The sequence below is a fragment of the Manis javanica genome, chromosome 7 (assembly GCF_040802235.1).
Source record: "Manis javanica isolate MJ-LG chromosome 7, MJ_LKY, whole genome shotgun sequence".
Lineage (NCBI taxonomy): Eukaryota > Metazoa > Chordata > Mammalia > Pholidota > Manidae > Manis > Manis javanica.
In genome coordinates, this window is record NC_133162.1 from 25,514,172 (window position 1) to 25,527,164 (window position 12,993).

Sequence of the window (12,993 nt, forward strand, 5' to 3'; positions counted from 1 at the left end):
GGAACTTTTCCCCTCATGACCCATCGTGGGGTTCCTGGGAAGGGATGGCTGTGGGCTTCCCCACAGGGCAGCACTGGGAAGCTGAGGCAGCAGGAACAGAAAGGAAGCTAAGGCCTTGCTGGGTCCTGGATTTCAGCTGTCTTGTCCTAAATGAGAGGTCTTCCCAATATGGGCATGAAGGCACAGGGTTCCCTATGCATGGCCTGCAGTTTGTCCTGTATTTGGATTCAGGTCCATCCTCACAGAGCACCTGCTGTCCTACCCCACCTCTCCATCCAAACCAGGCTCCACAGTCCTAAGACCCAGACCCTGTAACCCACCCTAATCTTGGGGTGAAATTGCTGTTAAGAAATGCAAAGTAGACAGATATGGTGGCTGTAACTCTGGGAGGAAAAAATCCCAGGACAAAATACCTTTGAAGCCAAAATCAGTCAAGTGGAGAAATAAAGTCGGAAAAACCCATTTATTTCTTACAAGCAGTCCTCCCATGCCTCTCTCACCAGCTGCAGAAGAAGAGAGAGCTCCATCCAACCTTCCCGGTCCAGATAAACCCTCACTTGCCTATGTAATTACCTACTGATATGGAGATGGACTACTTCTCTCCACCCCTTGGAAACACCTATTGATATGGAGATGCACTAAAGCCTGGTGAGAGATTCTGGAAGTATTGCAATTTTACCCACAGTCCAACCCTCTAGAAATCTCACCTCACAATTTACAAGTTCCCCATCTTCCACAATGGCCCCTTTGTGAGAAAACTGGAGCACTGTAACCAGACCAATAACATACAATAGCAACAGCAATAAAACCATGATAATCCTCAAGGCAGAGGATTCAGTTAGGTTTAAAGTCCTATGCAGATTAAGTCCATACCTTGACCAATTCCACCAGCAGTCAGTAGCTGAGCAGGTAGAGAGTTCAAAGCAATCATCAGGCAGCAGCTACAGCCCAGGGATTGGTTCAGATGACAGGGACTGTAGAAGAAAATAACCTTAAGAGTGATAAGATACATGTCTTAATGATGCCAGCATAGGCAAATTTTGTCCATTAGGTAGGATGCATGCAAGAGAGTGGTTTTGTGATAGGACAGTGGCAGGAATGGGATCTCGTCTTAGTCTGGTATATCAGACTTTCACCCCCCTCCCTGTAGAAGTTACAGATGGGTCAGTATATAAGGCTATGGGAGGTACATGCACTGGCCATAAAGATAGAACAAAACTTCCCATAAGATGTTCTTACTTCCTGGACATTTTGGGTACACTACCATGATCTTTGGGAGCCACTCTGCTGTCACTCCAGGAATACACATGAGGCCAGCTTCCAGGCCTTTTACCTAAGGTGCCAGAAGGGCCATCCATCACTGGTCTGTGTGTTGAAATGTCCAGGGTCACATCCACTCAACAGTGTCTCCAGGGTTTAATGCAGTTGGGGTTCTCAGCAGGATGATGTTCTGCTGGCCATATCCTGGCTTCAATAACTCTTTTTCGGTTTACATATACAACTGTATAGAAGCAGCAATATTTGCTAGCATATCCACAGGGCTTAAGGCTTCTTTTCAGGGCTTCTCATTCAAATGCCATAGCACTATTCATAAAGGAACTGACCAGCCCCATAAACTATTGGTGTCTGACTTCAGGCCAGATTTTAACAAACCACTGTACACCTCTATCACACCTGCCAGTAGGATTATATGGTACATGAAACTTCCACTTTATTTATTTATTTGTTTGTTTGCTTCATTTTTAAAAAATTCATTTTGTTATCATTAATCTACAGTTACATGAAGAACATTATGTTTACTAGACTCCCCCCTTCACCGAGTCCCCCCAAACAAACCCCATTACAGTCACTGTCCATCAGCATAGTAAGATGCTGTGGAATCACTACTTGTCTCCTCTGTGTTGTACAGCCCTCCCCGTGCCCCCCCCCACGTTACATATGCTAATCGTAATGCCCCCTTTTTTTCCCCCGCCCTTGTCCCTCCCTTCCCACCCATCCTCCTCAGTCCCTTTCCCTTTGATAACTGTTAGTCCATTCTTGGGTTCTGTGATTCTGCTGCTGCTTTGTTCCTTCAATTTTCCTTTGTTCTTATACTCCACATATGAGTGAAATCATTTGGTACTTGTCTTTCTCCGCCTGGCTTATTTCACTGAGCATAATACCCTCTAGCACCATCCATGTTATTGCAAATGGTAGGATTTGTTTTCTTCTCATAGCTGAGTAATATTCCATTGTGTATATGTACCACATCTTCTTTATCCATTCATCTACTGATGGACACTTAGGTTGCTTCCATATTTTGACTATTGCAAATAGTGCAGCGATAAACATAGGGGTGTATCTGTCTTTTTCAAACTGGAGTGCTGCATTCTTAGGGTAAATTCCTAGAAGTGGAATTCCTGGGTCAAATGGTATTTCTGTTTTGAGCCTTCTAAGGACCTTCATACTGCTTTCCACAATGGTTGAACTAATTTACATTCCCACCAGCAGTGTACGGGGGTTCCCCTTTCTCCACAACCTCACCAACATTTGTTGTTGTTTGTCTTTTCAATGATGGTGATCCTTACTGGTGTGGGGTGATATCTCATTGTGGTTTTAATTTGCATTTCTCTGATGACAAGCGATGTGGAGCATCTTTTCATGTGTCTGTTGGCAATCTGAATTTCTTCTTTAGAGAACTGTCTATTCAGCTCCTCTGCCCATTTTTTAATTGTATTATTTGTTTTTTGTTTGTTGAGGTGTGTGAGCTCTTTATATATTTTGGATATCAACCCTTTATTGGATCTGTCATTTATGAATATATTCTCCCATACTGTAGGATACCTTTTTGTTCTGTTGATGGTGTCCTTTGCTGTAATGAAGCTTTTCAGCTTGATATAGTCCCACTTGTTCATTTTTGCTTTTGTTTCCCTTGCCCAGGGAGATATGTTCATGAAGAAGTCACTCATATTTATGTCCATGAGATTTTTGCCTTTGTTTTTTTCTAAGAGTTTTATGGTTTCATGACTTATATTCAGGCCTTTGATCCATTTTGAATTTACTTTTGTGAATGGGGTTAGACAGTGATCCAGTTTCATTCTCTTACATGTAGCTGTCCAGTTTTGCCAGCACTATCTGTTGAAGGGACTGTCATTGCCCCATTGTATGTCCATGGCTCCTTTATCATATATTAATTGACCACATATGTTTGGGTTAATGTCTGGAGTCTCTATTCTGTTCCACTGGTCTGTGGCTCTGTTCTTGTGCCAGTACCAAATTGTCTTGATTACTGTGGCTTTGTAGTAGAGCTTGAAGTTGGGGAGCAAGATCCCCCTACTTTATTCTTCCCTCTCAGGTTTGCGTTGGCTATTCGGGGTCTTTGGTGTTTCCATATGAATTTTTGAACTGTTTGTTCCGGTTCGTTGAAGAATGCTGTTGGTAATTTGATAGGGATTGCATCAAATCTGTATATTGCTTTGGGCAGGATGGCCATTTTGACGGTATTAATTCTTCCTAGCCAAGAGCATGGATGAGTTTCCATTTGTTAGAGTCCTCTTTAATTTCTTTTAAGAGTGTCTTATGGTTTTCAGGGTATAGGTCTTTCACTTCCTTGGTTAGGTTTATTCCTAGGTATTTTATTCTTTTTGATGCTATTGTGAATGGAATTGTTTTCTTGATTTCTCTTTCTATTGGTTCATTGTTAGTGTATAGGAAAGCCACAGATTTCTGTGTGTTAATTTTGTATCCTGCAACTTTGCTGTATTCTGATATCAGTTCTAGTAGTTTTGGAATGGAGTCTTTAGGGTTTTTTTATGTACAATATCATGTCATCTGCAAATAGTGACAGTTTAACTTCTTCTTTACCAATCTGGATTCCTTGTATTTCTTTGTTTTGTCTGATTGCCATGGCTAGGACCTCCAGTACTATGTTGAATAACAGTGGGGAGAGTGGGCATCCCTGTCTTGTTCCCGATCTCAGAGTAAAAGCTTTCAGCTTCTTGCTGTTCAATATGATGTTGGCTGTGGGTTTATCATATATGGTCTTTAATATGTTGAGGCACTTGCCCTTTATACCCATTTTGTTGAGAGTTTCTATCATGAATGGATGTTGAATTTTGTCGAGTGCTTTTTCAGCATCTATGGAGATGATCAGGTGGTTTTTGTCCTTTTTGTTTATGTGGTGGATGATGTTGATGGATTTTCGAATGTTGTACCATCCTTGCATCCCTGGGATGAATTCCACTTGGTCATGGTGTATGATTCTCTTGAAGTATTTTTTAATTCATTTTGCTAATATTTTGTTGAGTATTTTTACATCTATGTTCATCATGGACATTGATCTGTAATTTTCTTTTTTGGTGGGGTCTTTGCGTGGTTTTGGTATTAGGGTGATGTTTGCTTCATAGAATGAGTTTGGGAGTATTCCCTCCTCTTCTATTTTTTGGAAAACTTTAAGGAGAATGGGCATTGTATGTTCTCTGTATGTCTGATAAAATTCTAAGGTAAATCCGTCTGGCCCAGGAGTTTTGTTCTTGGTTAGTTTTTGATTACCCCTTCAAATTATTTACTGGTAATTGGTCTGTTTAGATTTTGTGTTTCTACCTTGGTCAGTCTTGGAAGGTTGTATTTTTCTAGGAAGTTGTCCATTTCTTCTAGGTTTTCCAGCTTCTTAGCACATAGGTTTTCATAGTATTCTCTAATAATTTTTTGTATTTCTGTGGGGTCCATTGTGATTTTTCCTTTCTTGTTTCTGAGTCTGTTTATGTGTGTTGATTCTCTTTTTCTCTTAATAAGTTTGGCTAGAGGCTTATCTATTTTGTTTATTTTCTCAAAGAACCAGCTCTTGGTTTCATTGATTTTTTTTCTATTGTTTTATTCTTCTCAATTTTATTTATTTCTTCTCTGATCTTTATGATGTCCCTCCTTCTGCTGACTTTAGGCCTCATTTGTTCTTCTTTTTCCAATTTTTATAATTTTGACATTAGACTATTCATTTGGGATTGTTCTTCCTTCTTTAAATATGCCTGAATTGCTATACATTTTCCTCTTAATACTGCTTTCGCTGCATCCCACAGAAGTTGGGGCTTTGTGTTGTTGTTGTCATTTGGTTCCATGTACTGCTTGATCTCTATTTTAATTTGGTTGTTGATCCATTGATTATTTAGGAGCATGTTGTTAAGCCTCTATGTGTTTATGGGCCTTTTTGCTTTCTTTGTACAAATTATTTCTAGTTTTATACCTTTGTGGTCTGAAAAGTTGGTTGGTAGAATTTCAATCTTTTTTAATTTACTGAGGCTCTTTTTGTGGCCTAGTATGTGGTCTATTCTGGAGAATGTTCCATGTGCACTTGAGGAGAATATGTATCCTGTTGCTTTTAGATGTAGAGTTCTATAGATGTCTATTAGGTCCATCTGTTCTAGTGTGTTGTTCAGTGCCTCTGTGTCCTTATTTTCTGTCTGGTGCATCTGTCCTTTGGAGTGAATGGTGTGTTGAAGTCTCCTAAAATGAATGCATTGCATCCTACTTCCTTCTTTAGTTCTGTTAGTATTTGTTTCACATATGGTGTTGCTCCTGTATTGGGTGCATAGATATTTATAATGGTTATATCCTCTTGTTGGACTGAGCCCTTTATCATTATGTAATGTCCTTCTTTATCTCTTGTTGCTTTCTTTGTTTTGAAGTCTATTTTGTCTGAGACTAGTACTGCAACTCCTGCTTTTTTCTCCCTGTTGTTTCCATGAAATATCTTTTTCCACACCTTGACTTTTAGTCTGTGCATGTCTTTGGGTTTGAGGTGAGTGTCTTGTAAGCAGCATATAGATAGGTCTTGTTTTTCAATCCATTCAGTGACTCTGTGTCTTCTGATTGGTGCATTCAGTCTATTTACATTTAGGGTGATTATCGATAGGTATGTACTTACTGCCATTACAGGTTTAGATTCGTGGTTAGCAGAGGTTCCAGGTTACTTTCCTTACTATCTAAGAGTCTAACTTAACTCACTTAGTATGCTGTTACAAACAATCTAAAGGTTCTTTTCTATTTCTCCTCCTTTTTCATCCTCCTCCATTCTTTATATACTAGGTATCATATTCTGTACTTTTTGTCTATCCCTTGATTGACTTTGGGGATAGTTAATTTAATTTTGCATTTTATTAGTAATTAACTGTTCTACTTTCTTTACTGTGGTTTTATTACCTCTGGTGACAGCTATTCAACCTTAGAAACACTTCCATCTATAGCAGTCCCTCCAAAATAGACTGTGGAGATGGTTTGTGGGAGGTAAATTCTCTCAGCTTTTGCTTATCTGGAAATTGTTTAATCCTACCTTCAAGTTTAAATGATAATCTTGCTGGATAAAGTAATCTTGGTTCCATGCCCTTCTGCTTCATGGCATTAAATACATCATGCCACTCCCTTCTGGCCTGTAAGGTTTCTGCTGAGAAGTCTGATGTTAGCCTAATAGGCTTTCCTTTGTATGTGATCTTATTTCTGTCTCTGGCTGCTTTTAACAGTCTCTCCTTATCCTGGATCTTTTTTTCCATTTTAATTACTATGTGTATTGGTGTTGGCTTCCTTGGGTCCCTTGTGTTGGGAGATCTGTGGATCTCCAGGGCCCGAGAGACTATCTCCTTCCCCAGATTGGGGAAGTTTTCAGCAACTACCTCCTCAAAGACACTTTCTATCCCTTTCTCTCTCTCTTCTTCTTCTGGTATCCCTGTAATGTGAATATTGTTCTGTTTGGATTGGTCACACAGTTCTCTCAATATTCTTTCATTCTTAGAGATCCTTTTTTCTCTCTGTGCCTCAGCTTCTTTTTATTCCTCTTCTCTAGTTTCTATTTCATTTATTGTCTCCTCCACTGTATCAACCTGCTTTTAGTACCCTCCATCGTGCTCTGCAATGATTGGATCTCCAACCTGAATTAATTCCTGAGTTCTTGGATTTCTTTCTGTACCTCCATTAGCATGTTGATGATTTTTATTTTGAACTCCTTTTCAGGAAGAATCACGAGGTCCATATCATTTAAATCTTTCTTGGGAGTTGTATTAGTAATTTTACTCTGGACCAGGTTTCTTTGGTGTTTCGTATTTGTATATGGCACCCTATAGTGTCCAGAAGCTCTATTTTGGAGCTGCTCAGCCCCTGAAGCAATGTTGGGGGTTGCAGGGGAGCAGTATTGGTGCCTGGGGGGAGGAAATAGCTGTTCCCTGATTCCCGGCTGCTGTGCCTGTTTCCACTGCCTGAACCAGTGGGCCAAGCATGCAGATACAAGCTTTTTTCTCAGAGTAGCTGGATATGGGTCCCTGCTTTCCACAAGCGGCCGGAATCCCAGTTCCCCCAGGAGCTCTGCCTGTCTCAGCTTTCCAACCCCATAATCAGAAGAGTATGATGAAAGCACCATGAAATGTAGGTTTGTGCTCTAAGCGCATATCTCGAGCTAGGTATTCAGCAGTCCCAAGCCTTCCACTCCCTCCCTGGTCAGTTTCTCTTCCTCCCGCTGGTGAGTTGGGGTGGGGGAAGGGCTCGGGTCCTGCCAAGCCACAGCTTTGGTACATTACCTTGTTCATTGAGGTCTGTTTTTTTCTCCAGGTGTGTGCAGTCTGGTGCCGTCCTCTTTCCTGTTGCTTTCTCAGGATTAGTTGCACCAACTGTATTTTCTAATTGTATCCAGTTTTAGGAGGAAGCCTCTGTCTCTCCTCTCACGCTGCCATCTTTAATCCCACTCCACTTTATTTTTAACTGCTGCACCCATTCTTGTAACGCATTTCCAGTAAAGTGGTTGCCTTGATCACTCTTAATCACCTGTGGCTGGCCATAGGCTGCAAAGGCTCTAGACCCTTTTTGGTGGTTTACTAATCTGCATGACATGCAGGAAAAACAACCAACAGTTTAGTAGCCATGTCCACACAAGTCATGGCATACCAGTATCCTTCTGATATGGTCAGAAGCCCATTATACTTTATCTGCCACCTGACAAGGGGTATTGGCTCCTTTACTATTGTCCCATGTTGTGCAGGACTCAGTGTAAGTCCCTCTTAGAGCACACAAAGCACTCCTTCTGGCCTCTGCTGACTTCTTCAAAGGTCAATGGCAAGCCTCACCGATGGGCTACAGCCCACATTGTCTTTTGCCCATGTGCAACAAATGCTGATGTAACCATTGGGCTACTTCAGAGGCAGGTGCACCTGGGCCAATGTGTCTGCTTCATCATTCCCTGGGGATGCCAAAGGCAAATGGCCTGTCACATGATATACAGTAACTGTTTTAGTCTGACCAGAAGCCCATAGATCTTGCGACAACTCTTGCACCCAAAGGGGCCGGTGACCAGCCATCAAGTTGGCATGGTACCATGTCAGTGACCACAGGGTCAAACTCTGATAGATGGCCCAGCTGTTAGTGCAGACAACTATAGGGGAGGGCTCCTGAGTGATCATGAGCCATACTGCCTACAACTCAGCCCATTGACTGCTCTTCCCCTCTCCATCCTCCATCATACTGTCTCAGTCTTGGGATGGAAAGCCACAGCCTTCCACTTCAGGGGCTGCCCATGTATGGAGCCATCTGTATACCAAGAATCTTCAGGTATAGGGGCTTTTCCCTTCTGATAAGGAATCTTGCAATGGCTCAAAAGCAAGTTCTTTCTGCTTTCCACTGGTATGTGTCACTGGCCCCAATAAACATTGGAGTTCTCAACTTAAGGGACTAGTAGAGAGGGCACTACATTGCAGTAAATATGCACTCCATTTGGCCAGTGTAGATGTCTGTGCCACACCACTCTGGCCTTTGGTTCCAGTCTCGCACCCACCCATGATGGGATAGGTAGTTATTACCTTGGTTGGAGCTGTTCCAGAGATGGCTCTGTAGCCAGCAAGGTGTGGTACACAGCAGCCAGTTGCTTTTCTATTAAGGTGTACCAGACCTCTGTCTTTTCCATAGTTGTGACCAGAATCCAATAGGTTGGTGTATCCATTCAAGCCACTGCCAAAGACCCCATCCATAAACATCTTCCATTACATGAACATTTAGCTCACAGGGCCTTGATGAGTTCATTACACTCAAGATCTGTACAGCCTTGGCTGCTTGCTTAGCAGCAGTAAAAGCATCTGCACATATTTCATCCCAGTCCTACCTGATGCCCTTTCATACCAACTGGTATAAAGGCTTCAGAATTTGTGCCAAGTGCAGGATAAACACTCTCCAGTAGGTCCAAAGACCCAAAAACTCTTGTAAAACTGCCACAGTGGTAGGGATAGGAAAGCCTGGACCTTGTCTGTGAGTGCTTCAGGAATAACTTTAGTTTTAACTGACCAGACAACCCTCAAGAATTTGAGACAAACCAGGTCCCTGAACCTTGGTGCTGTTCACAGCTGGTCCTTTCTCTTACAGATGTTGCAGCAGTCTAGGAACTGCCCTTTCTAAATCTGAAAGAGAATCAGGTATGAGCATAATATCATCAATGTAGTGATACAGCTGCACTGTTTGCAGTTTTTTCCATGTGGCCAAGTCCTTGGCTACAAGTCCGTGATAGATGGTGGGACTGTGGAGATATCCCTGTGGAAGGACAGTGAATGTCCACTGCTGACCTTCCCATGTGAAGGTAAACTGTTCCTGACTTTCCTGTGCTATGTCAATAGAGAAGAAAGTATTAGCAAGGTCTACTACATAATGATATGTTCCTAGTTCATGACTGAGGGTGTCCATAAGGGCTGCTATAGAGGGGACAGCTGCATGCAAAGGGGGTGTGACTTTATTCAATTCCCTGTAGTCCACAGTCATACGCCAGGAGCTGTCTGGCTTTCTCACTGGCCACACTGGGGGATTAAAAGGACTATGAGTGGGCTTTATTATGCCCACCCTCTCCAACTCTTGTAGAGTTTCTTCAATTTCCTTGTGCCCTCCCAGGCAATTTATACTGCTTAGTATTTGTCACTCATCAAGGTACAGGCAGAGCTACAGATGAGTGCTTAGCATATCCCCTCAGAACTGCCTTTACCACACATACCCTTAGTCTGAATTTACTTGCTGTGGTCTGTAACCATAGGCTCTGCAGGATATCTAGCCCCAAAATATATTCCAGGGTGGGAGAAATGTACACAATATGCTCCTTTGAGGGTAAACACCTTATCCCCAGTGGGATTTGGGCCTTTTGCAGTCTAATTGCCTTATCCCCATAGCCATTTATCACAGTAGGGGTCGCAGAAAATTGCTCAGGGTTGCCATAAATCAGAGAACACTCAGCTCCTGTGTCCACCAGTACGAGGACACATTGTACATTCACATGGGACCAATAAACTGCTAATTCTACATGTGGCCTTGGGTTCCCACCACATCTCCCAAGGTGAAGACCTTGACACTACCCTCAGTCAAACTGTGATGCCCAATTATTCTGTGGGTGTGAGGGCTCAGGCAGAGCTTGAGTACTCTCTCCAGTGAAGTTTTGCAGGGACAGAGGCCGGAGATGGGGCTTTGCCTCCAGCTTCCGTGTCCTGAACCTCAGCGGCTGGAACTACTGATCTGGCTTTAATTGGTGCCACAGTTCTAATAAGATCTTACTGGGCTGTCCATCAGGTTTTTTTCCCACTACTCTGGCCTTTATCAAACAGCCCACATCTGGGTCCACAAGACTTTCACGGGGCCCTTTGCACCTCTCCTTTCAGTCATAGCCCATACTTCCCTCCATGCCCGTATTGTTTCAACCTCCCCCAGATCTGCTAAAGTACAAGTAGCCTCACTTATGGGTTGCCCTATGTAGGGGGCAAGAATAGTCACAAGGGACCGAAAGATAGGGAGCTGTATGGAGCACCAGGTTTCTCATTCCTGTGGTGAACAACTACTCATCGGGGCCTTGGGGGGTCCATATTATAGATGATATTTTTAATGCCTAGTTCCTGCTGGAGCTCTGCATACATTTCTCAGCTAGTGGATAAGTATGGTAAATCACCCTGATTAGGCCAAACTGCCCTGATGGCTGCTGTCAGCCAGTGCAGAAGCACTCGATTTCCTGAGGTGTGATGGGCACTTTGCAACCCCTGTTGGCGAGAAGGGTGAGTCGTCAGGGAAGCCAGTCTACTCATTTTAGAACCCAACATAACAATGTTTTCCACCCCCATATCCCAGGGACGCAGAAATCATGTAGGCATAGGTTCCAACGGCTTCTGCCTATACGAGAGCTCATACCCACTATCTCATCCTGGGTAGAGGGGCAGAGCATAGAGTGCTCCACAGCCTGGGGAGGTGCAGCTCCTCCACCTGAGGAGTCCCGGTTGTTGTGCTTTTACTTTCTTAATTACAACTGGGTGGGCCTTTAATACAGGAGAGGCTGGTGCCTAGGGTGGTGGCCTTGGCAACAGATCAGCCCTTGGCCCCACCCCTCATCCTCTTTTAATATCTCCTCTACCATCTCCAGGGGGCTCTTTCCTCCTCCTCCCCCATGGCCTCCTGCAATGCGAATCCTCTGGCTGCCTCCTCACTTGCTTCTAAGGTATCTTCCAGGAGCATGACCCATCTTCTTGATAACTTTATTTTTTTTTTTTCAAAAGAAAAAAAAATAGTGTTTTATTAACTACCACACTGTTATGATACACTTTAAACATACAATAAGGTAGCCTTTAAATTTGAGGTGGTCTTAAGAATAACAAATGAACAGAATTCCAAATTTTTGAAATAGGTGAACTGCTGCAGTTATAGGATACATTTATGAAAATTGTATAGCTCTTACAAGACCAGCAATGAAACTTTATTTTGTACATTTTTAATAATTGAAAATATAAACAATTAATAAAAAAAAGAAAATACAGAATAAAAAAACATACATTTCTCAACTAAATGTACTGGATACATATAAATTTTAAGGGAAGAAGCGAAAAAGGAAAATGGTTGATATTTAAGTGCAGACTGACTACCTAGACAAAAAAAAAAAAAGACTTAAAAAAATCATAAAACCTCTAGTTTACTATGACTAACATCCATATAGTTGGAGTATAGTCATTATGGAAGTGATTTTGTTATGTTTGCATATGTTATACTTTACTGGTAATTTACATGATGGCTTTTAAGGCCCTGGCAGACATAATGGATTTTGGAAACAAGACTGGATAAAAAAAATCACTGCTAAGACGCAATATACCTTATGTTTTGGTCCTTCAATATTCAAGAAAAGGGATAATAATTCTTACCACCCAAATGCCTCAACCTATACATTTTAAACTTTTTTTTAAACATTGGTTATATTGCCCAACTTCATTATTGAAAGGATATTAACAAGACATTATTTTGGCAAATTAAATCTTTAAACATGGCTTTTCAACAGGATTTAAAAGGTGACTATTCCTAGAGTTCCATGTTAAAATGTAGTTTTCAAAATCTTACAAGAGTAATGCTTAAAATATTGTACATAGTTAACTTAATTAAAATAATTAGCTTCAAAATGACAAATCGATAAAGCTAAGTAAAGCCTACTCTATGTAACATTTGCTTGGAAACTTGATTTGTCAGTTATACATAATAAAAATTCCAGTCATCAAGAAAATTACAAAAATTTTAAAATCATAACATGATTTCTTTCACCCACCAACTTTTTTTTTTTTATCTTACAATAGATAAATGATAACTGTCTCTTTCTTAAGAGCATCCCATAGGTCATCAACCAGCTCCTCCAAGCGATGCTGAAGTGTGTCTCTCCTACTGAAGTCTCTCTTTCTCCTCGATAACTCTCTCTCTCCTCGATAACACTTACATTATCTCAAAGAAAAGAGAACCCACAATCCCAGCCGCTACACGGCCACTCAGGGCCTCTAAGCAGTCTCACGGAGGGCTAATTCCGCAGCTTCCGGTGTCTCTTCCCTTCCCCAGGTCTGGGGAAGACCCCACCCCTCTAGGAGGTGCTTTACCCTAGACTAATTCCCCACGAGGGGCTTCCCAATTGTAAGCCCCACAGATGAGGGGCTCCCAAGTGAAGCTGCACCATCTATCGCTGCAGCCACTGGGGCCTCCCCACCATCCACAGGGTGGGGG

The 12,993-nt window shown here is 42.1% G+C and overlaps 1 protein-coding gene across 1 annotated transcript in view; it reads left to right on the forward strand.

The window, feature by feature from the left end:
• Positions 1-12,993, forward strand: part of C7H10orf95 (chromosome 7 C10orf95 homolog) — a 35,244-nt gene that overhangs the window by 16,062 nt on the left and 6,189 nt on the right. The window lies entirely within an intron of this gene.